The 23210-nt window shown below is 37.4% G+C and overlaps 2 long non-coding RNA genes across 3 annotated transcripts in view; both read left to right on the top strand.

Moving 5' to 3' along the window:
* LOC139141812 (uncharacterized) overlaps nt 1-23210 on the top strand; it is a 550434-nt gene that overhangs the window by 262041 nt on the left and 265183 nt on the right. The window lies entirely within an intron of this gene.
* Nucleotides 1-23210, top strand: part of LOC139141806 (uncharacterized) — a 43981-nt gene that overhangs the window by 5838 nt on the left and 14933 nt on the right. For both annotated transcript variants that reach the window (XR_011554250.1, XR_011554248.1), the window contains exons 2-3: nt 4780-4910; nt 13070-13201. This is a non-coding gene — a long non-coding RNA (uncharacterized lncRNA). The remainder of the gene's footprint in view (nt 1-4779; nt 4911-13069; nt 13202-23210) is intronic.

The raw sequence follows: 23210 nt of genomic DNA, 5'->3' as shown, positions 1-23210 counted from the left end.
AGAGAATTATCTTACCTCGGGATATAAGGGTATACATATATATATATATATATATATATATATATATATATATATATATATATATATATATATATATATATATATATATATATATATATACAGTGTGTGCATGAGAGAGAGAGAGAGAGAGAGAGAGAGAGAGAGGAGAGAGGAGAGAGAGAGAGAGAGAATTATCTTACCTCGGGATCCTGCCTGAACCTGTCTGTTTTCTGACTAAGTAACACACAGCCCTGCCATGCACAGCTTACATACATACATACATACATACCGGTACATACATACATACATACATACATACATACATACATACATACATACATACTAGCTCTGCATGGCAGGGCTGTGTGTTACCGGCGTTATGTGGCCTGTCAGCCTGTGGTGGGAGGCCGTATAATGCCGGTAACACACAGCCCTGCCATGCACAGCAAACATGTATACATACATACATACATACATACATACATACTAGCTCTGCATGGCAGGGCTGTGTGTTACCGGCGTTATGTGGCCTCCCACCACAGCCTGTGGTGGGAGGCCGTATAACGACGGTAACACACAGCCCTGCCATGCACAGCAAACATACATACATACATACATGCATACATACATACATACTAGCTCTGCATGGCAGGGCTGTGTGTTACCGGCGTTATGTGGCTCCCGTGACCACAGCCTGTGGTGGGAGGCCGTATAACACCGGTAACACAGCCCTGCCATGCACAGCTAACATACATACATACATACATACATACATACATACATACATACCCCCGGTACATACATATTAGCTCATGACGGGACGCTTGCATCTAAAAAACAGTGCACTTTTTTGAGCTCTTTCTGCACTGATAATATGCAATCTACAGTAGTTATATCAGATATAATCAGACATTACATAACGCTTAGTCAACAACTTCAGATACCAATAGCTTCGCTGGTACTACTTTATGCCATTGCAAGGTATTGTACAGCGAAGCGGCACAAACTCAGTCTCGTGTAAACCTTGACAACAGTATTATCATTTCAGGACATCGGAATTTGTTCCTACTTTTATTAATTTGAACTAAAATATGGCGTGTAGTATATTTATAGGTCCTATTCTGTGAAAATTAGGGTACAATGTTCAAAGAAGTTCAAGGCGAACGATTATCTGTATGAGTGAAGTGTGTAAGGCAAAGATGTCTTCCCTGTACACCCACTTAATTGCTATCTCTAATCACATATTGCAAACAGCTTAGGAGATGGCAAATAACTTTAATTAGGAGCTCCATACCCCTTCAAACCCTATTTCAAGGGGTGAATGTGCATTGAATATGCATTGTTTTTAGATGGAAACGTCCACTAATGTCTGCATGGCAGGGCTGTGTGTTACCGCATTATACGGCCTCCCACCAGAGGCTGTGGTGGGATGAGACATAACGACGGTAACACACAGCCCTGCCATGCACAGCATACATACATACATACATACATACATACATACATACATACATACATACATACTAGCTCTGCATGGCAGGGCTCACTGTGTTACCAGCGTTATGTGGCCTCCCACCACAGCCTGTGGTGGGAGGCCGTATAACGACGGTAACACACAGCCCTGCCATGCACAGCTAACATACATACATACATACATACATACATACATACATACACACATACATACATACATACATACATACTAGCTCTGCATAGCAGGGCTGTGTGTTACCGGCATTATGTGGCCTCCCACCACAGCCTGTGGTGGGAGGCCGTACCGGTATAACGCCGGTAACACACAGCCCTGCCATGCACAGCTAACATACATACACATACATACATACATACATACATACATACATACATACATACACACATACATACATACATACATACACATACATACATACACACATACACACACATACATACATACATACATACATACAAACATATACATACATACATACATATATACATACATACACATGCATGCATACATACATACATACATACATACATACATACATACATACATACATACATACATACATACATACATACATACATCGCATCCCACCACAGCCTGTGGTGGGAGGCCGTATAACGCTGGTAACACACAGCCCTGCCATGCACAGCTAACATACATACATACATACATACATACATACATACATACATTTAGTTGTGCATGGTAGGGCTGTGTGTTACCGGCATTATGTGGCCTCCCACCACAGCCTGTGGTGGGAGGCCGTATAACGCCTGTAACACACAGCCCTGCCATGCACAGCTTACATACATACATACATACATACATACATACATACATTCATACATACATACCCCTGGTACATACATAGTAGCTCTGCATGGCAGGGCTGTGTGTTACCGGCGTTATGTGGCCTCCCACCATAGCCTGTGGTCGGAGGTCGTATAATGCTGGTAACACACAACCCTGCCATGCACAGCTAACATACATACATACATACATACATACATACATACATACATACATACATACATACATACATACATACATGTATACATACATACATACATACATACATACATACATACATACATACATAGTTCATCGATCAAATGCGAGGTGTTTGCCGGGAAAAAGAGTCCCTGCACATACCGGTATGTCATTATCCATAATCGCTGCCATTAACATAGTATATTTCCCAAGGGACACACGGCGACACGCGTATGCATGCAGGTCTGTAAGCGCATATACGCGTGGCCATTTCGACGCGAGCACAGTAATCAAGATATGAAAATTCTTTCAGGTTAAGTTTTTTTTTTCTCTATTTAATGGCGAAATTTTAGTGTCCTTGAGTTCATTTGGGAATTTAAAAACAACTGTTGGTTTCAGAATTTTGAATTTCGGCACTCGCGTTATAAAAACAACCATCTTTTCTACAGTTGGTGAAATCGATGTGTAATCTGCCATAGCCGTCAATGGGGTAGCAATATTCATTGACTGCACGGCGAAAACGGAAATTTCAGCCTGACTTGATTTCAACAAAAGTTATCAATAGTGATTGAAATTATAGTTGTAAGGATCAGAAATTATCAAACAACAATCGTATGATTTTAAAATTTGAATCATGGCATAAAACTATCAATTTTAAACGGTTTTCTTGGGAAGGTGGTTGTTGCTATGAAGTTAGCGCTTGCCTGGTAACCGGCAATAGCAGTGAGAAATAGTGACATTTGGCAACCTGCCGAATCGAATATTGCCAGATTTGTCAAGGGAAAGTACATGTAGTTAACAAACTCTTTGAAGTATCAATGTAAATATACATACCTGGCTTCAATAATTATAAACACTCACAACAATCGGAGTCGTTTTTGCTTCCGCTGCACGACAAGTGTGGCCTAATTAATATTCATGAGCCAGAAAATAGGGGGATGTTTACATTGGACAAAGAGGTGCCTCCTGGGCCAACGTGGCTCCTTCTAACTTGAAGTTTATTTTTGGAAGAATATTTCTGTGAAATCCATCAAGAAATGTAAATACTCAAAACTCCTTGGTTTAGATATGCTTTGTTTCAAATTGAAGTAAATTTGTGTGATTGTATTTTTGGGTCATTTTCTCCCATTTTTGAGCAAACATCTCTGAATCCTATTGACTGATTTTTAATGCAGTTCACCATGGGCTATGTGACCCAGTGCCACAGTTATTATACAACAACTCTGATCATATGGGAGTGACACCGTCTTATTGGCGGTATTTTTTAAATGTCCTCTAGGGGAGGCTGTTACCCAATACAGTCATTTCCACCAACTTTGAATCATAGGGTTTCCGTAAAATCATAAAAATGAATGCTTTTGCTGGGCTTCTTAAACGTCCTGTAAAATTGAATCATGGGAAAAATGGCTCCATTGAGCATGTCACAGGTCTAAACCATTATATAATCTTGCAGGTAAAAACACTGAAGACCTTGTGACAGTTCAATGACCAAATGCCAAAGGAAAAAAACTAAAGACACAGGTCCTATTAACTGTAATGTGTATTAAGCGGACCCTCAATGCAAACAAAAGATATACAAATACACAGTGTTCAGCTTGTGAATTCAAAGTGTATGTGTGTAGAATGCATTGTTACTGTTTACATTTTAATTTTAGTCCGGACTAAAATTTATTTATCAATAACAATGTTCATTATACACATATGAGCTGTGCTGATAAGCTATATAGTGGACATTTCTACATGATTTATACGTTTAACAATAAACTAGTTCAGTAAATACCGGTATACAGAACAAAAATGCTGAAAATCACCAAAAGTTATAGCTACTGTGGCTGTAAATCTGTTTCATGGCTGAAAGGCATTTCTTTTGCCAAAAAAATAGCACTGTGTCTGACCGTTCACCAATGTGCAGTTTTCTGGGTACAGAAACAATGTGAGTTATAAGTTGGTTTCCTTGGGATTCTCTGACAAAATGTAAGCACCACACTAGCCTTTTTGGAAGAATCTGAATAGAATGATATCATCCAGGGCTCAATAATGTACAAAGTTTAATAGAGAAGTATTGTTGTGATGAATGCTGTATATTTACCTGAGATATCTCCCCGATATGGATGGGGATAATTACAGTCACCAGAAACTTCATTTGGACAATCTCACATCTGATAGAATTACATGTGTTGTGAATTTGAATAATTCTGTGTATGTTGTAGTCTATTCAGTTTCTGTTTTTCCAACCACGCTAATTCAGCTACCCACTTAGGCCAGTACTTTCTCACTGATTTTGCTTTTTTCTCGGGAAGGCTATTCGCAACCTTCCTGTGCAGGTTGACAGTGTAGACACTGTATTGGATGATGTCTCCTTGTCTGAATCCAGTGTAGTTATCATCCGGTTATTACAATTTGTCATCCCGATACTCCGTTCAGAATTAAGGTATGTATAAATGTTTAATTTGATTGTGTTAATTAATGAGTACAATGAAATGAAGGTAAAGTGATATCTTAAAAAAACTCGCATGATTTAGTTAGATCAAAATTTTTTGGAATAACACATGTTTGTTAAAAGGTATAATTTTATGTCATTGTTGTGAATAATAGTAGTGACAACTACAGCGACACATAAATAATATTTCTATCTCACTGGAGTTTCCTCATATAATTAAACAACTAACAGTTATATGTATAAAAACACCATGTAGGGTTTAGGGTTAATTGAATATGTATGTAGGCCTGGTGTGATGTTCAGTACTGTATGGTCACACACATCTTGACTTACACAGCATATAGAGATAATGAGATTTGTGTAGGCCTGGTGTGATGTCCTATGTGGACACACATTTTGACCCCCACATTAAACATGTAGAGATTAAATTAGATTTGCGTAGGCCAGGTGTGATGTCCTATGTGGATACACATCTTGATTACACAGTATACATGTTCAGATAATTAATAATATTGTGTAGGCCAGGTGTGATGTCCAATGTGGACACACATCTTGATTACACAATAAACATGAAAGATAATTAATGTTGTGAAGGTTAAGTGTGATGTCCTGTGTGGCCACACATCTTGACCCTCACATTAAACATGTAGAGATTAAATTAGATTTGTGTAGGCCAGGTGTGATGTCCTATGTGGATACACATTTGATAACACAGTATACATGTACAGATAATAAATAATATTGTGTAGGCCAGGTGTGACGTCCTATGTTGAAACACATCTTTACTCACATAATAAACATGTATAGATACTTAATATAATGCTGTGTAGGCCAGGTGTGATGTCCTATGTGGACACACATCTTGACTCACACAATTAATAAACATGTAAAAATAGTTAATGTTGTAGGCTAGGTGTGATTTCCTATGTAGACACACATCTTGATTACACAGTTACCATAATTGATGTTGTGTAGGCGTGGTGTGACTTCCTATGTGGACACCCCTTACTAACATTATAAACATATAGATATAACTACATTTGTGTGTAGGCTTGGTGTGATGTCCTTTGTGGTCACACATTTTGACTCGCACTGTAAACATGTACACATTCCTTTTGTGTTGGCCAGGTGTGATGTCCTATGTGGACACACATCTTGATTCACACAGTAAACATGTATCTAGAAAATTACATTTGTGTAGGCCTGGTGTGTTGTTCTATGTGGATACACACATTTTTACTCACACAATAAACATTTTACAGATGGTCAGATTTGTGTAGGCTTGAGTTGATATCCTATAACCATGACTGCAAATTCAAAATACAGGACAGCTGGAGAGATTGTAGTGTTCATTTAGATAGTTTGTGTCAATAAGTCATATATGAGAGACCATGACTGCATATTCAAAATATGGGATAGTGGAGTGATTGTCGTGTGCATGTAGATAGTCATGTCAATAAGTGTAGATGAGAGACCATGACTGTACATTCAAAATATGGGATAGTGGAGTGATTGTTGTGTGCATGTAGATAGTTATGTCGATAAGTGTAGATGAGAGACCATTACTGTACATTCAAAATATGGGATAGTGGAGTGATTGTTGCGTGCAGGTTGATAGTTTATGTCTCATAAGTGTAGATGGAGAGACCATTACTGTACATTTAAAAATGGGATAGTGGAGTGATTGTTGTGTGCATGCAGATAGTTATGTCAATAAATGTAGTTGAGAGACCATTACTGTACATTCAAATTATTGGATAGTTTGAGAGATTGTAGTTTTGTCAATAAGTGTAGTTGAGGGACCATTACTGTAAATTCAAAATATGGGATAGTGGAGAGATTGTCGTGTGCATGTAGATAGTTATTTCAATAAGTTTAGATGAGAGACAATTACTGTACATTCAAAATATGGGATAGTGGAGTGATTGTTGTGTGCATGTAGATAGTTGTGTCAATAAGTGTAGATGAGAGACCATGACTGTACATTCAAAATATGGGATAGTGGAGAGATTGTAGTGTGTATGTGGATAGTTCTTTCAATAAGTGTAGATGAGAGACCATATCAGCACATGCAAAATATCCGATAGTGGAGTGATTGTAGTGTGCATATAGATAGTTATTTAATAAGTGTAGATGAGAGACCATGACTGTACATTCTAAATATTGGATAGTTAGATTGATTGTTGTGTACATGTAGACAGTTATGTCAATAAGTTTAGATAAGGGACCATGACTGTACATTCAAAATATGAGATAGTTGGATAGATTGTAACGTGCATGTGGATAGTCATGTCAATAAGTGTAGATGAGAGACCATGACTGTATGTTCCAAATATTAGTTAGTTGGATAGATTGTAGCGTGTATATGGATAGTTATGTCAATGAGTGTAGATGAGGGACCATGACTGCACATTCAAACTATGGTATAGTTGGGGTGATTGTCATGAGTATGTGGATAGTTATTGTCAATAAGTGTAGATGAGAGACCATGACTGTACATTCAAAATATGGGATAATGGAGCGATTGTTGTGTACATGTAGATAGTTATGTCAATAAGTGTAGTTGAGAGACCATTACTTGACATTTAAAAATGGGATAGTGAAGTGATTGTTGTAGTGCGTAAATATAGTTATGTCAATAAGTGTAGATGAGAGACCATGACTGCACATTCAAAATATTGGATAGTGGGATGATTGTTTGTGTCAATAAGTGTAGATGAGAGACCATGACTGTACATTCAAAATATTAGATAGTGGAGTGATTGTTGTGTGCATGTAGATAGTTATGTCAATAAGTGTAGATACTGTACATTTAAAATATGGGATAGTGAAGTGATTGTTTAGTGCATGAAGATAGTTGTGTCAATAAGTGTAGTTGAGAGACATTACTGAACATTCAAAATATGGATAGTGGAGTGATTGTTGTGAAGATGTAGATAGTTGTGTCAATAAGTGTAGATGAGAGACCATGACTGTACATACAAAATATGGGAACGTTGGAGTGATGTACCGTAGTGTGTATGTATATAGTTTTGTCAATAATTGTAGATGAGAGACCATGACTGTACATTCAAAATATTAGATAATTGGATAGATTGTAACGTGCATGTGGATAGTCATGTCAATAAGTGTAGATCTACTAGATGAGAGACTGTGACTGTACATTCAAAATATTAGATAGTTGGATAGATTGTAGCCAGTATGTGGATAGTTATGTCAATAAGTGTAGATGAGGGACCATGACTGCACATTCAAACTATGGGGTAGTTGGAGTGATTGTCGTGTGTAGGTGGATAATTATGTCAATAAGTGTAGATGGAGAGACCATGACTGCACATTCAAAATATTGGATTATGGAGTGATTGTTGTGATGCATGTAGATAGTTATGTCAATAAGTGTAGATGAGAGACCATTACTGTACATTCAAAATATGGGATAGTGGAGTGATTGTTGTGTAGGTGTAGATAGTTGTGTCATTAAGTGTAGATGAGAGACCATGACTGTACATACAAAATATGGGATTGTTGGAGTGATGTCCGTAGTGTGTATGTATATAGTTATTTCAATAATTGTAGGTGAGAGACCATGACTGTACATTCAAAATATGGGATAGTGGAAAGATTGTCGTTGTAGGTGGATAGTTATTTCATAAGTGTAGATGAGTCATGATCGCACATGCAAAATATCTGATAGTGGAATGATTGTAGTGTGCATGTAGATAGTTATTTAATAAGTGTAGATGAGGAGACAATGACTGTACATTCAAAATATGATAGTCTGATTGTTGTGTGATGTAGACAGTTTATGTCAATAAGTGTAGATGAGGGACCATGACTGCACATTCAAAATATGGGATAGTGGAGTGATTGTTGTGTGCATGTAGACAGTTATTTCAATAAGTTTAGATAAGGGACCATGACTGTACATTCAAAATATTAGATAGTTGGATAGATTGTAACGTGCATGTGGATAGTCCTGTCAATAAATGTAGATCTACTAGATGAGAGACCGTGACTGTACATTCAAAATATTCGATAGTTGGATAGATTGTAGCCAGTATGTGGATAGTTATGTCAATAAGTGTAGATGAGGGACCATGACTGCACATTCTAACTATGGGATAGTTGGAGTGATTGTCGTGTGTAGGTGGATAATTATGTCAATAAGTGTAGATGGAGAGACCATGACTGCACATTCAAACTATTGGATTATGGAGTGATTGTTGGGTGCATGTAGATAGTTATGTCAATAAGTGTAGATGAGAGACCATGACTGCACATTCAAAATATTGGATAGTGGAGTGATTGTTGTGTGCATGTAGATGGTTATGTCAATAAGTGTAGATGAGAGACCATGACTGCACATTCAAAATATTGGATAGTGAGTGATTGTTGTGTGCATGTAGACAGTTATGTCAATAAGTGTAGATGAGGGACCATGACTGTACATTCAAAATATAAGATAGTTGGATAAATTATAGTGTGTATGTAGATAGTTATATCTCATAAGTGTAGTTGGGAGACCATGACTGCACATTCAAAATATGGGATAGTTGAGTGATTGTTGTGTGCATGTAGACAGTTATTTCAATAAGTTTAGATAAGGGACCATGACTGTACATTCAAAATATTAGATAGTTGGATAGATTGTAACGTGCATGTGGATAGTCCTGTCAATAAATGTAGATCTACTAGATGAGAGACCGTGACTGTACATTCAAAATATTCGATAGTTGGATAGATTGTAGCCAGTATGTGGATAGTTATGTCAATAAGTGTAGATGAGGGACCATGACTGCACATTCTAACTATGGGATAGTTGGAGTGATTGTCGTGTGTAGGTGGATAATTATGTCAATAAGTGTAGATGGAGAGACCATGACTGCACATTCAAACTATTGGATTATGGAGTGATTGTTGGGTGCATGTAGATAGTTATGTCAATAAGTGTAGATGAGAGACCATGACTGCACATTCAAAATATTGGATAGTGGAGTGATTGTTGTGTGCATGTAGATAGTTATGTCAATAAGTGTAGATGAGAGACCATGACTGCACATTCAAAATATGGGATAGTGGAGTGATTGTCGTGTGCATGTAGATAGTTATGTCAACAAGTGTAGATGAGAGACCATGACTGCACATTTAAAATATGGGATAGTGGAGTGATTTTCGTGTGCATGTAGATAGTTATGTCAATAAGTGTAGATGAGAGACCATGACTGTACATTCAAAATATGGGATAGTGGAGTGATTGTTGTGTGCATGTAGATAGTTAGGTCAATAAGTGTAGATGAGAGACCATGACTGTACATTCAAAATATGGGATAGCCGAGTGATTGTTGTGTGCATGTAGACAGTTATTTCAATAAGTTTAGATAAGGGACCATGACTGTACATTCAAAATATTAGATAGTTGGATAGATTAACGTGCATGTGGATAGTCCTGTCAATAAATGTAGATCTACTAGATGAGAGACCGTGACTGTACATTCAAAATATTCGATAGTTGGATAGATTGTAGCCAGTATGTGGATAGTTATGTCAATAAGTGTAGATGAGGGACCATGACTGCACATTCTAACTATGGGATAGTTGGAGTGATTGTCGTGTGTAGGTGGATAATTATGTCAATAAGTGTAGATGGAGAGACCATGACTGCACATTCAAACTATTGGATTATGGAGTGATTGTTGGGTGCATGTAGATAGTTATGTCAATAAGTGTAGATGAGAGACCATGACTGCACATTCAAAATATTGGATAGTGGAGTGATTGTTGTGTGCATGTAGATAGTTATGTCAATAAGTGTAGATGAGAGACCATGACTGTACATTCAAAATATGGGATAGCCGAGTGATTGTTGTGTGCATGTAGACAGTTATTTCAATAAGTTTAGATAAGGGACCATGACTGTACATTCAAAATATAGATAGTTGGATAGATTGTAACGTGCATGTGGATAGTCATGTCAATAAGTGTAGATCTACTAGATGAGAGACCGTGACTGTACATTCAAAATATTAGATAGTTGGATAGATTGTAGCCAGTATGTTGATAGTTATGTCAATAAGTGTAGATGAGGGACCATGACTGCACATTCTAACTATGGGATAGTTGGAGTGATTGTCGTGTGTAGGTGGATAATTATGTCAATAAGTGTAGATGGAGAGACCATGACTGCACATTCAAACTATTGGATTATGGAGTGATTGTTGTGTGCATGTAGATAGTTATGTCAATAAGTGTAGATGAGAGACCATGACTGCACATTTAAAATATTGGATAGTGGAGTGATTGTTGTGTGCATGTAGATAGTTATGTCAATAAGTGTAGTTGAGAGACCATTACTGTACATTCAAAATATGGGATAGTGGAGTGATTGTTGTGTAGATGTAGATAGTTGTGTCAATAAGTGTAGATGAGAGACCATGACTGTACATACAAAATATGGGAACGTTGGAGTGATGTACCGGTAGTTTGTATGTATATAGTTTTGTCAATAATTGTAGATGAGAGACCATGACTGTACATTCAAAATATGGGATAGTGGAGAGATTGTAGCGTGTATGTGGATAGTTATTTCAATAAGTGTAGATGAGTCCATATCAGCACATGCAAAATATCTGATTGTGGAATGATTGTAGTGTGCATGTAGATAGTTATTTAATAAGTGTAGATGAGAGACAATGACTGTACATTCAAAATATGGGATAGTCTGATTGTTGTGTGATGTAGACAGTTATGTCAATAAGTTTATATAAGGGACCATGACTGTACTTTCAAAATATTAGATAGTTGGATAGATTGTAGTGTGTATGTAGATAGTTATGTCAATAAGTGTAGATGAGAGACCATGGCTGTAAATTCAAAATATGGGATAGTGGAGTGATTGTCGTGTGCATGTAGATAGTTATTTAATAAGTGTAGATGAGAGACCATGACTGTTCATTCAAAATATGGGATAGTGGAGTGATTGTTGTGTGCATGTAGACAGTTATGTCAATAAGTGTAGATGAGGGACCATGACTGTACATTCACAATATTAGATAGCTATTAGATAGTTGGTTAGATTGTAGTGTGTATGTAGATAGTTATGTCTCATAAGTGTAGTTGAGAGACCATGACTGCACATTCAAAATATGGGATGGTGGAGTGATTGTAGTGTGCATGTAGATAGTTATGTCAATAAGTGTAGATGAGAGACCATGACTGTACATTCAAAATATTGGATAGTTAGATTGATTGTAGTGTGCATGTAGATACTTTTCAATAAGTGTAGATGAGAGACCATGACTGTACATTCAAAATATGGGATAGTGGAGTGATTGTCGTGTGCATGTAGATACATGTAGTTATGTCAATAAGTTTAGATGAGGGACCATGACTGTACATTCAAAATATCAGATAGTTGGATGGATTGTAGAGTGTATGTGGATAGTTAAATCAATATGTAGATGAGAGACCATGACTGCACATTCAAAATATTAGATATTTGGATAGATTGTAGTGTGCATGTAGATAGTTATTTCAATAAGTATAGATGAGAGACCATAACTGCACATTCAAAATATGGGATAGTGGAGTGATTGTAGTGTGCATGTAGATCTATAGTTATGTCAATAAGTGTAGATAAGAGACCATGACTGTACATTCAAAGTACAGGATAGTTGGAGTGATTGTAGTACAGTATTTGCTTTACTCATGCAGTGATTTATTTTGTTTTATCAACATTATCGGTTAAGTGAGACTTGATTTTTTAGATAGGTATTGTTCCATTCATCAGGCAAAAAGTCAGAGCCATTTGTTCATGCATAAATTGGCAAGTTACACTGTTTATCAGTTGCTCATCTTAGGCCCCAAGCCAAAAGTACCATTCATTTAAAACTTGCTATATAGGTATCTAAAGATAATGTCAGTCCGATAAGAGGAAATGTTGTTGAAATTTGGATAATTGTAATTTTTGCTCAATTTTCCCTGTTTTTTGGTAAAAAAGCCTTTTTTCTCTGAAACCAAATTCCAATTCATTTGAAATGTGGTATCACAGTTCATAGGGGTGATCTCAGTCTGATTTGTCAAAATTGTTGTGAAATTTACAGCTACCCACTTAGGCCAGTACATTCTCACTGATTTTGCTTTGTTCTCGGAAGGCTATTCGCAAGCTTTCCAGTGCAGGTTGACAGTGTAGATACTGTATTGGATGATGTCTCCTTGTCTGAATCCAGTGTAGTTATCATCCGGTTATTACAATTTGTCATCCCAATACTCCGTTCAGAATTAAGGTATGTATAAATGTTTAATTTGATTGTGTTAATTAATGAGTACAATGAAATGAAGGTAAAGTGATATCTTTCAAAAACTCGCATGATTTTGTTAGATCAAAATTTTTTGGAATAACACGTGTTTGTTAAAAGGTATAATTTTATGTCATTGTTGTGTATAAATAGTAGTGACAACTACAGCGACACATAAATAATATTTCTATCTCACTGGAGTTTCATCATGTAATTAAACAACTAACAGTTATGTGTATAAAAACACCATGTAGGGTTAATTAAATGTGTATATGTAGGCCTGGTGTGATGTTCAGTACTGTATGGTTTATCAGTTGCTCATCTCAGGCCCCAAGCCAAAAGTCCCATTCATTTAAAACTTGCTATGGAGGTATCTAAAGATAATGTCAGTCAGATAAGAGGAAATGTTGTTGAAATTTGGATAATTGTAATTTTTGCTCAATTTTCCCTGTTTTTTGGTAAAAAAGCCTTTTTTCTCTGAAACCGCAAGTCCAAATTCCAATTCATTTGAAATGTGGTATCACAGTTCATAGGGGTGATCTCAGTCTGATTTGTCAAAATTGTTGTGAAATTTACAGCTACCCACTTAGGCCAGTACATTCTCACTGATTTTGCTTTGTTCTCGGGAAGGCTATTCGCAACCTTTCCTGTGCAGGTTGACAGTGTAGATACTGTATTGGATGATGTCTCCTTGTCTGAATCCAGTGTAGTTATCATCCGGTTATTACAATTGTCATCCCAATACTCCGTTCAGAATTAAGGTATGTATAAATGTTTAATTTGATTGTGTTAATTAATGAGTACAATGAAATGAAGGTAAAGTGATATCTTTCAAAAACTCGCATGATTTTGTTAGATCAAAATTTTTTGGAATAACACATGTTTGTTAAAAGGTATAATTTTATGTCATTGTTGTGTATAAATAGTAGTGACAACTACAGCGACACATAAATAATATTTCTATCTCACTGGAGTTTCATCATGTAATTAAACAACTAACAGTTATGTGTATAAAAACACCATGTAGGGTTAATTAAATGTGTATATGTAGGCCTGGTGTGATGTTCAGTACTGTATGGTCACACTGTTTATCAGTTGCTCATCTCAGGCCCCAAGCCAAAAGTCTTATTCATTTAAAACTTGCTATGGAGGTATCTAAAGATAATGTCAGTCAGATAAGAGGAAATGTTGTGAAATTTGTATAATTGTAATTTTGCTCAATTTTCCCTGTTTTTTGGTAAAAAAGCCTTTTTTCTCTGAAACCGCAAGTCCAAATTCCAATTCATTTGAAATGTGGTATCACAGTTCATAGGGGTGATCTCAGTCTGATTTGTCAACATTGTTGTGAAATTTACATAATTGTGTTTTTGAGGCAATTTTTTGCCACTTTTGGTCAAAAAATTGTTTTCCCTTAAACCACAAGTCCAGTTCATTTGAAGCTAGGTATAGAGGTTCCCAGGTGTGATATCAGTCAGATTGCCTGAAATTATGGTGAAATGGTTTTTTCTTGATTTTGGTAAAAAGTCTTTTTCTCTGAAAGTGCAAGTCCAATTCATTTAAAACTTGGTAATGTGGACCTAGGGGTGATCTCAGTAGGATTTGTCAAAATTGTAGTGAAATTTATATAAATTATAAAGTTACACAATAACATAATGGCAAATGTACATAATTTTCATGAATTTTCATTCAAGATCTTGTTTGCTATTCGCATCTTACATTTCTAATTCATAACACTCGTGAAAAATGTTCAAAACAAATGTGGGAACAGTGTCCATGACGCTATTTTTAAAAATACACTTTAAAATTACTCTAAAGCTTCAGCTTTCGATGCAAAAAATTTCACCAGCAAGTTGAAAGATTGTGTTCTATCTGAACTCGCGGCTTGCAGCATTTGCCCTTGTTATCTGAACACCAAAGTTAGTAATTACTTAGCAACTTGGCAGAGCATTCAGCTTTATACCAAGACATTTGCCAAAACAAAGTCTAGTGTGTGGGTGTGGGAAGTCTGATACAACTCAGTAGGCAGCCCCTCTGAGTAAACTGATCTATTTATGTTGGTCAAACCATTTTTGACTGGCAATATTACAAATGTAAATGGAAGAATTTTTGAAGGGGGAAGTAAATACTGTGAGTAAAACAATAATTTGTGGTTACTTTGAGAATACATCATCCAATGCTCAACTGTGTTTGGACTGTGTAAGTGGTAAATGGTTTATAGCAACAGCCGCTTATCAGTTGACTCAGTAGGGCTACCTGCTGAGTTGTCTAAAACTCTGAAGCAGTAAAACAGACTTTGGTTTAGGGAACTCTGCTGCATATTGCTAAGTGCTCAGCCAAGTTTCAGGGTATTTGGTGTTCAGATTCAACTGTAACAATTTAAAATTCAAAAGCTACCTAATCTCTGCTAACATTGTAGCACTTTTGACTTGGTTTCTAGTGAGGATTATCGGGATTTTGAACAGCTAATACCTTTCATATAATACCTTTTTTGTTGATGAGAGCATCACACTGCATGCCCTTGGCGGTATATTTTTTCTCTACGTAGCATAAACCAGTTTCTTGTTCTGCTCCCTGAAGCAGACTTGAAGGCATATTAGTCTTCAAGCCCAAGCAATGCCAACTTTTTGCTATTTTCTCAGTATTTTTCTTACATGTCTCAACTCCATTTTCTTGTTCTACTATTGATACCTTACAAAAGCTTCAATCATAAGTTTCTTAAGAAAGCCTGTACATGAGTAATGGCCACTATTATTATTGACAAATGAATTTTAGTCTATAGACTTTAATTCATTTTAGATCTTGTAATGTCATGCGTCCGTCCGTTCACACAGATATCTCAGACATGCCATGGTCAATTTCTTTCAAACTTTGCACAAGGATATTACCCTACCCCATACAGATGCACGTCAATTAATTTGTTTCACAATGGAATTAAATTTGGCCGTGTTAGAGGACTCTTTAGTTTCACTCTCCATAGACTTCCATTTATCAGGCAGTTCTCCATAGACTCCTATGTATAAGACAGTTCTCCGTAGACTTCCTTGTATAAGGGCCACAAAAAATAAAAATTTACTTTTCATCGTATTCATATTGGAAAAATGATGCAGTGACACAGTTTTATTACCTCAATTTTTAGAGCAAATAAGGCTAGAGTGCTAATTTTTGGTACACATTGCGAAGCATGGTGTCAAAACATTTCGCCACCATGTCAACTGAGGTCAAAGGTCATTGGCCTAAATATCACACAAATGTGAATTAGCAGATAACTTAAAGGGCCAGATAGTTCATATTTGGTAGGTTACAGCACCTAATGGTTAACTATCTCATACCTTATTAAAGGGACATTATTTGCATCTTTGACCTCATATTGTTGCAAACAAGCAGTAGCCGACCACAGACAACTTCCATCCCATTTGCGTACACCTTTAAAAAAAACCTTGGGTCTGAGGTTTATGGAGGTTACTGTTAACCTCAGAGTTGGCAGGTTGACCTGCGATCAGTAACCACACTGCAAACTGCTATCTGGGCCACTGTAAGCATCCGCGTGTAAAAAAAATAAACCACACGAAGTGAAAGTCAAAAGTGCAGTATTGCAGTTTCGGGATTCCCTATTACTAATCCAGTTTGCTCAGTTACATTTTGACGGTCAGTTTTTGATGGAGATCTTGACGGCCAATCCTGCTCTTAGATACACCATTCTTTACTGCTACAGAGCACATTTTAGAATGGGCATTTCAAATGCCTACCAGTACCAGCTGACAACGACAAGGTCTATAATTGCGGATCTTTTTCATCTCGTTTGTTCCTCCATATGCATATGTAGACTTGCCCAAAGCCTTTGTGCATAGAAATGTGAAAACAGAGTAAAATGACGGGATATTTAACTTCAGTAGACAGTCATGTTATTGTCGAGGTGATTGCGAAATTGAGCAATGTACCGGTACTTTGGCGACTGACACTTACATTATGTACCGGTACATTGTTGGGTGAAAGCTAACTCTGCGTGGCAGGGCTGTGCCAAACCGCTGGCAGCACCTCGGTTGCGGCGTGCAGTTTTCCTCCACCAAAAACAACCCATTTTAATCCAAAACTTGCATTGAGTTTTGTTTTCAAGCACACCCACCTCGCCTGGGTGCACGATTAGCCCTGCGTACAGGTCTGTGTGTTCCCAGCGTTATAGGCGTGGAGGCCGTACGGAGGGCTTTACTCATGTAGGTACATGATGTGCTCAGCTCCTGCGCTTCTTACGTAAAGTCCACTTTTGGGAGTGGGTCGGAGGCACAGAGGCCGTAAGCGAATGGGTCTAGGCAACTGTAACTGTGATGTACTCACTTTTGGTTCGAAATGCGATTCAACTGATACAAATAATTACACGATGCACAGAGAATAACAACTTTCAAACAGATCTTGTGTGTCGAGAGGTGACTCCAATCGCGAGCAGTATCAATGACAGTACTCGCCCGGCGCGGTGTCACAATGTCACCGATGCTACACACCGTGCAGTGTTCAGTCCGAGTGTGATGTTTCCAGGTTCAACAAGTGATCATGTCGTGTTTGTAAAACGAACCAACGTATTGACAAGAAAATGTCCTAAAAATCTTAAAAATTGACGAAGTTTTGCTAATGATCAAATGCACAGGAAATGCATTACATTGTACCTGTTTCACTATTACCACAGCAATCTGACATCGATCGTTTTAGTTTTACCATTGACCCAATTGCGTCTATGGTTTCATTTGTTCACAGTCCGTGTCATCGATACTAAAATGAAACTTAAAAGCAAATGCCCTGCTTAGTTTCACTATTTGACAGTAGTTTGTGATACGTGCATTTGTTTATGCACCGTGTGCTCCTCGATATCCATTGTGCTGAAGTTAGTATGTAGGTCACAGGCCTTTTATGTTCCAGCTGTACTTTGATGGTTGACGTATGCGTAGTAATATTGGTTATGTGCAGGGGTTCAATCATGGCGGTTGGTTCAAATCGTGCTGACACCCTTACCAACATTGAACCTTGCCGTAAAGAGCAAGAATGTGGTTTTACATATCCTTGAAGCCATCCATAGTCACAATTTAGGTCTTCCATTGATTTGACAGTTGATTTCAGTCATCGAAAAAATGAAAAAAAAAGTCAAAAGATACAAATAATGTCCCTTTAATTATTATGCATATATCTAATTCTAGGCTAACCAATAAGGCTACAGTGCTTATTTTTGGTACACAGTGCGAGCACGGGATCAAACCATTTCGCCGACATGTCAACTGGGGTCAAAGGTCAATGACCCTAAATATCACAAAATGCGAATTACTAGGTAACTTAAAGATATACTGTCACCTGTTCCAATTGTGCAATAGTTACTATGCAAAGAGAAAATCTAACCAACCACAGAGTTTAAGCGGGTGGCCACTTTTTAAAAACAGCGCCCTCACATGGGCATTTTGAATACCAAGGAATGCCCTGACCATACATGGGGATATTTAGATTACAGGTGGTTGTATACCTTTAAAGGGCTAGATGGTTAATATTTCAAGGTTACAGCACCTATTGCAAATTAACATATACCTCATAGATTATGTACATACCTAATTCTAGGCTAACCAATAAGGCTAGTGCACTAATTTTTGGTGCACATGCAGACACTCTCGAATCTGGGTCTGAAATTTGCATATTTCTAAACTATGCAAATAATATGTTAATGAGGTTTGGTCATCCGCAGGTACAATCCAAGCATTAGGGGAACGCTCCATTAACTTACAAGTACCCGACTAACCCGAGCTTGTTATCAGAGGATTAATCTCTATGTCAACATATGCGAACAGATTACCTTTTAGTGTAAACAAAACATTAGCACTGCCTGAACTACTTTTAGCATGGCCAATGCCAGTCGGCGCCTGACTTGATGATGGCTCCCTTGTCCGGCATTCTGGATTTCCGACCAGCGTTAAAAGTGCCGTCTAGCACTTGCTGTTACTTTGAGGTCATCATTTAGTTCATAAAATTGCATGAAGAGTTTACAAAAACAATGGTACTATAGAATCCCTTTCAATAAAATGCTGTTAATTAATGTACGCTGATTTTGCATATAGAAAGCTATTTTAGCTGGTTGAGGGTACGTTCACAAAGATCATTGCCCTTTGAGCTAAAGTTTTCCTGTCGCACAATATCTCTGTACGATCGAAAGGAGACAACTGAAGATTTTTTGCTTTGTATGAATGTTTATTACCCTATAAAAGAAAGTACGGTAGCGAAAATCAGCACAACAAAACAGGACTTTTACTAAAACGTACTCTTTCAATTTCAGTTCAGACTCAATGAGTGGTATTGCGGAAAGGTGCATGCAATGCAATGAAAGTCACGAGCAAACTTTGGTGTCAACGGATCCAGTCTTTGAATTATCAATGAACACTCACTTATTTTTCTGGTCAAAGAGCCAAAGGCTACTTGTCCATCGCAACAAGCCCCTCTGTTTGCAGCGTGTTCACTTTTAGCCAGATGCCGGCCAAATTGACCGGCTACTTCCGTATTTTGGCCAGCTACTTTTCAGCGATGTTTCGCTCTCTAGCCCCGAAATTCTGGTTTTGATGATAATATTTTGATATTTTTGTTGTCTTGCAAGCCGGAGATAACATTTCAGAAGTGCCGATGTGGCTATATGTAGTCTAGCAATTTACGCCCACGAATAGCGGACCATTGCCGAATAAAGTCGACATTTGTTTCTCTCAAATGCGAAAGAGAAGAACGAGTCTCAAACGCGGAAGAGAAAGTCGACGCTTGAGAGCTTTGGTTTCTGCGTAAGAGTAGGGCCTTGTCTGATGGGTTTGGTAGGTTTTTGATCAAAAGTAAAGCGACCAAACGTTACTGAGTCTCATTTTTATGTAAAACTGTGAAAGAGGCTCCCCACCTAACTATCCAACTATCTTGTGAATTTTGCGTACGGTCTCTCGCTGCTGCCTCAGCTGAACTCGGCTACATACTCGGGTATGTAAATTTGGTTTTATCCCCAAGTAAATCGTCTTGTGCAGAGTTCATAGTTTGTATACATATTCATAGTGTATATCTGCATTCTGATTGGAAGTTTGAATGCTTTCTGACCTTGCCAACGAAAACGACGCAGTGTTTAATGCTGGCGTGCAGCACTGAGTAGGGGCAAATGCGGAAGTAACTTGTCTACGAGTATTTTGCTCTAGCGACTGTTTATTTGAAGATACCAGGCTATCATTCTTCACAATGATACTTGTTTTGCTATTTACTTCCTTGGTAGGAAGTATTAGTGAATTTATGTCATGAAACCCGTTTTTATACCATTTGTGCACGGCAACATCGCCGAGGGAAGTGTACGCCGTACAGCATGTACTGTGTGGGTTTCACACTGTGTTGGTATACCGTACCGGACTATCGGCTCCATGCGTGAATACGTGATGACATACCTATTAGACATATGAATTTATTAAGCTTAGAAGCAGTCATTTTTCAGTCTAAATTAAAATTGTTTAAATTCAATGAGAACGCAGTTGAACTTTATGTATATACACATGTGTATCATTTGTTTTAATGATCAGCCACCTTGGTGTTAGTAGTAACATGGATGTACATCCATGGTAGTAATTGTACAGACAACAGTTTGTGAATGACAGAAAATTGATCAGGATATACATCAGTCATCGGAACTGTCTCCATCTTCTTCTTCGTCATCTTCATCTGTGTATTCTACTACTTCAACCATGTTTTCTTCAGCAAGATCATTTGATATTGATCTCATCAATTTCTTTGATTTCCAATGCTTCTGTGGTTTGCCCTTTGTTGGTTTTGTCAAAAACAATGTCATCAATTAAGCTGTCACTCTGATCTCCAGTATTGGCACAATTTAAACAATTGCATGCACCCTGGGCCACAAGCATTATTTGACTTTGTACATTTGCAATTTATTTTTGCACCCAGATTTTTAACATTACACCCTTTGGTATAGAATGCCATCCTTTCCTGTACTTGGACAAATTTTCTGGTGAATCCCATATGGGTGATAACTTGTTACCATTGACAACATAGCCAGAGTTGTCATATCCACGTAAGACAATCTGGCCCCTTTCTGACTGTGACCATGAATCAGAGATGAAACAAGTTCTGAGCCAATGGTATTTTAAAGCTGTTGGGTTTGGAATTAGATCCTCCTCCCTCTGAATTCTAACTTGGATGGTATTTCTGATTTTTTCAAGCCACTGAATATTGTAATTCCAATTCAGTGTCAAATGTTTCATCTCATTTCATGGCTTTAAACTGGTCATATGGGCTGTCATGTTGTGATTCAAACTCACTGTGATGTTTCTGGTAGTAAATAGTTCCAATTAAAGAAAGAGAGATAGGCCTTTCTCCCAGATGCCACTCTCTGTGTCTGCAAGAGTGCCTGAGGTCGCGGTGGCAATTCCACCAGAAACAAATTCTGAATATTGGAAAAATTCTTTCTGAAATGCTGCTTTTCCACAGCCAACAAAATGACAAAAAGTCACAACCAGATGTGATATAGAGAGTTTGGAGACATTTGCTCTTATGTCTTGATCAATTTAAGCAAGATCTGGATCATTTGCTAAGGCTTTAATTAATTTATTTAAATGTACATATGACTGATCATCTGCACATGCACTGAGCTGTATAAAGATGTTTCTGTCTGATAGCTCAGATGCCATCAGAGGTAATCCGATGTGGTAAACATCTGTATCTGGCGAGTATATAAGTATGTTCTTTTTTACTGAAACAGGGACATGGCGCCATATACGTGTATCAGTTTCTTCATGATTTGAAAAATATGCAGGGTATTCATGAGAAGGGTAATTTCCACTCACAATTATTGCTTTGTCTTTCTTTTGCCCATCAAAACCCCCCTGCAATGACAAACTCCTTGTCAACTCCAAGGTAGGGCTTCAGACAGTCTGGAATTTCTTCACACAGAAAATTCACCAATAACCGCTTAGTTTTCGTCACCAAAAAAAACATCCAATTTTCTTTTGGAAGTACTGTTTGCAGGTCAATTGATTCATATATGCTGTACATTTTTTTTGCTTTACCATCTCTACGCGCTCTTTCCAAGTCTTTAGGACTTGGTAAAGTTTCAAAAAATATAATATTACAAATTGATCGGATCTTCAACGTTCAAAAATTTAGTTGGGGATTTACAACACACGGCAAAATAGATGGACACCAGCAAGGGATGTCAGCAAATTTTTTTATTTGCTTCTGCTTGTGACAAGAACAAGTCTAGATATGGATGTCAGCCTTACCTAAGAATACTTTCAATGATGTGTCAGTCACATTTGACCAGCATGGGTAAAACTAATCTTGTAGACAAAAATCTGGATAATTCTATGCTATAGATAAGTACTTTTAATAAAAGGGAAACCCTGATTTCTCTGCCTACACAATATGCATTTTGATTGTTATGATAATGGTTTAATATACTGTTTAACTCTTACACTGTTTAAACTTAGTAAACCAATCACCAGATAAATGAGTACTGGTATTCTTATTTCCATTTTGGTAGGGGCGGATTGTCTGGGGAACACCATAGGAAACACTCTATGATTAAATTAATTCATTGTTTGATTTACTGCACAAGTTTGATGAAATTCTCAATTTTCCATGTTGTCAGCACACTTGTAAATGTGGAACAAACCACAAAAAAAAAACAGTTTAAGACTTCACTGGACACAAATAATGACACCACTGCTCAAGTGTCATCAGGCTAGGCTGACAAACTGAATCAATACAGAGCATATCATGCTAAAATACAGCAGCTAATACTGAAAAATTCTGAAATCTTATGCATTTATGTAACTCAGAACTGCAAAGTAAACAACAAACCAACATCTTGTCCACACCATTGTTAAAAATAACAGTGACTGACAGGCAAAAATAACAAAACAGCAAACATGGAATTTTATCCATTTTCATATTGGCCATTAAAGGGACAAAGTCACTCATTTTTGACCAAATTTTGGTCCTTTTA

This window comes from Ptychodera flava, chromosome 1 (genome assembly GCF_041260155.1).
Source record: "Ptychodera flava strain L36383 chromosome 1, AS_Pfla_20210202, whole genome shotgun sequence".
Taxonomy (NCBI): Eukaryota; Metazoa; Hemichordata; class Enteropneusta; family Ptychoderidae; genus Ptychodera; species Ptychodera flava.
The sequence above is the reverse complement of the archived record's forward strand: the minus strand, read 5'-3'. Positions and strand labels throughout refer to the sequence as shown.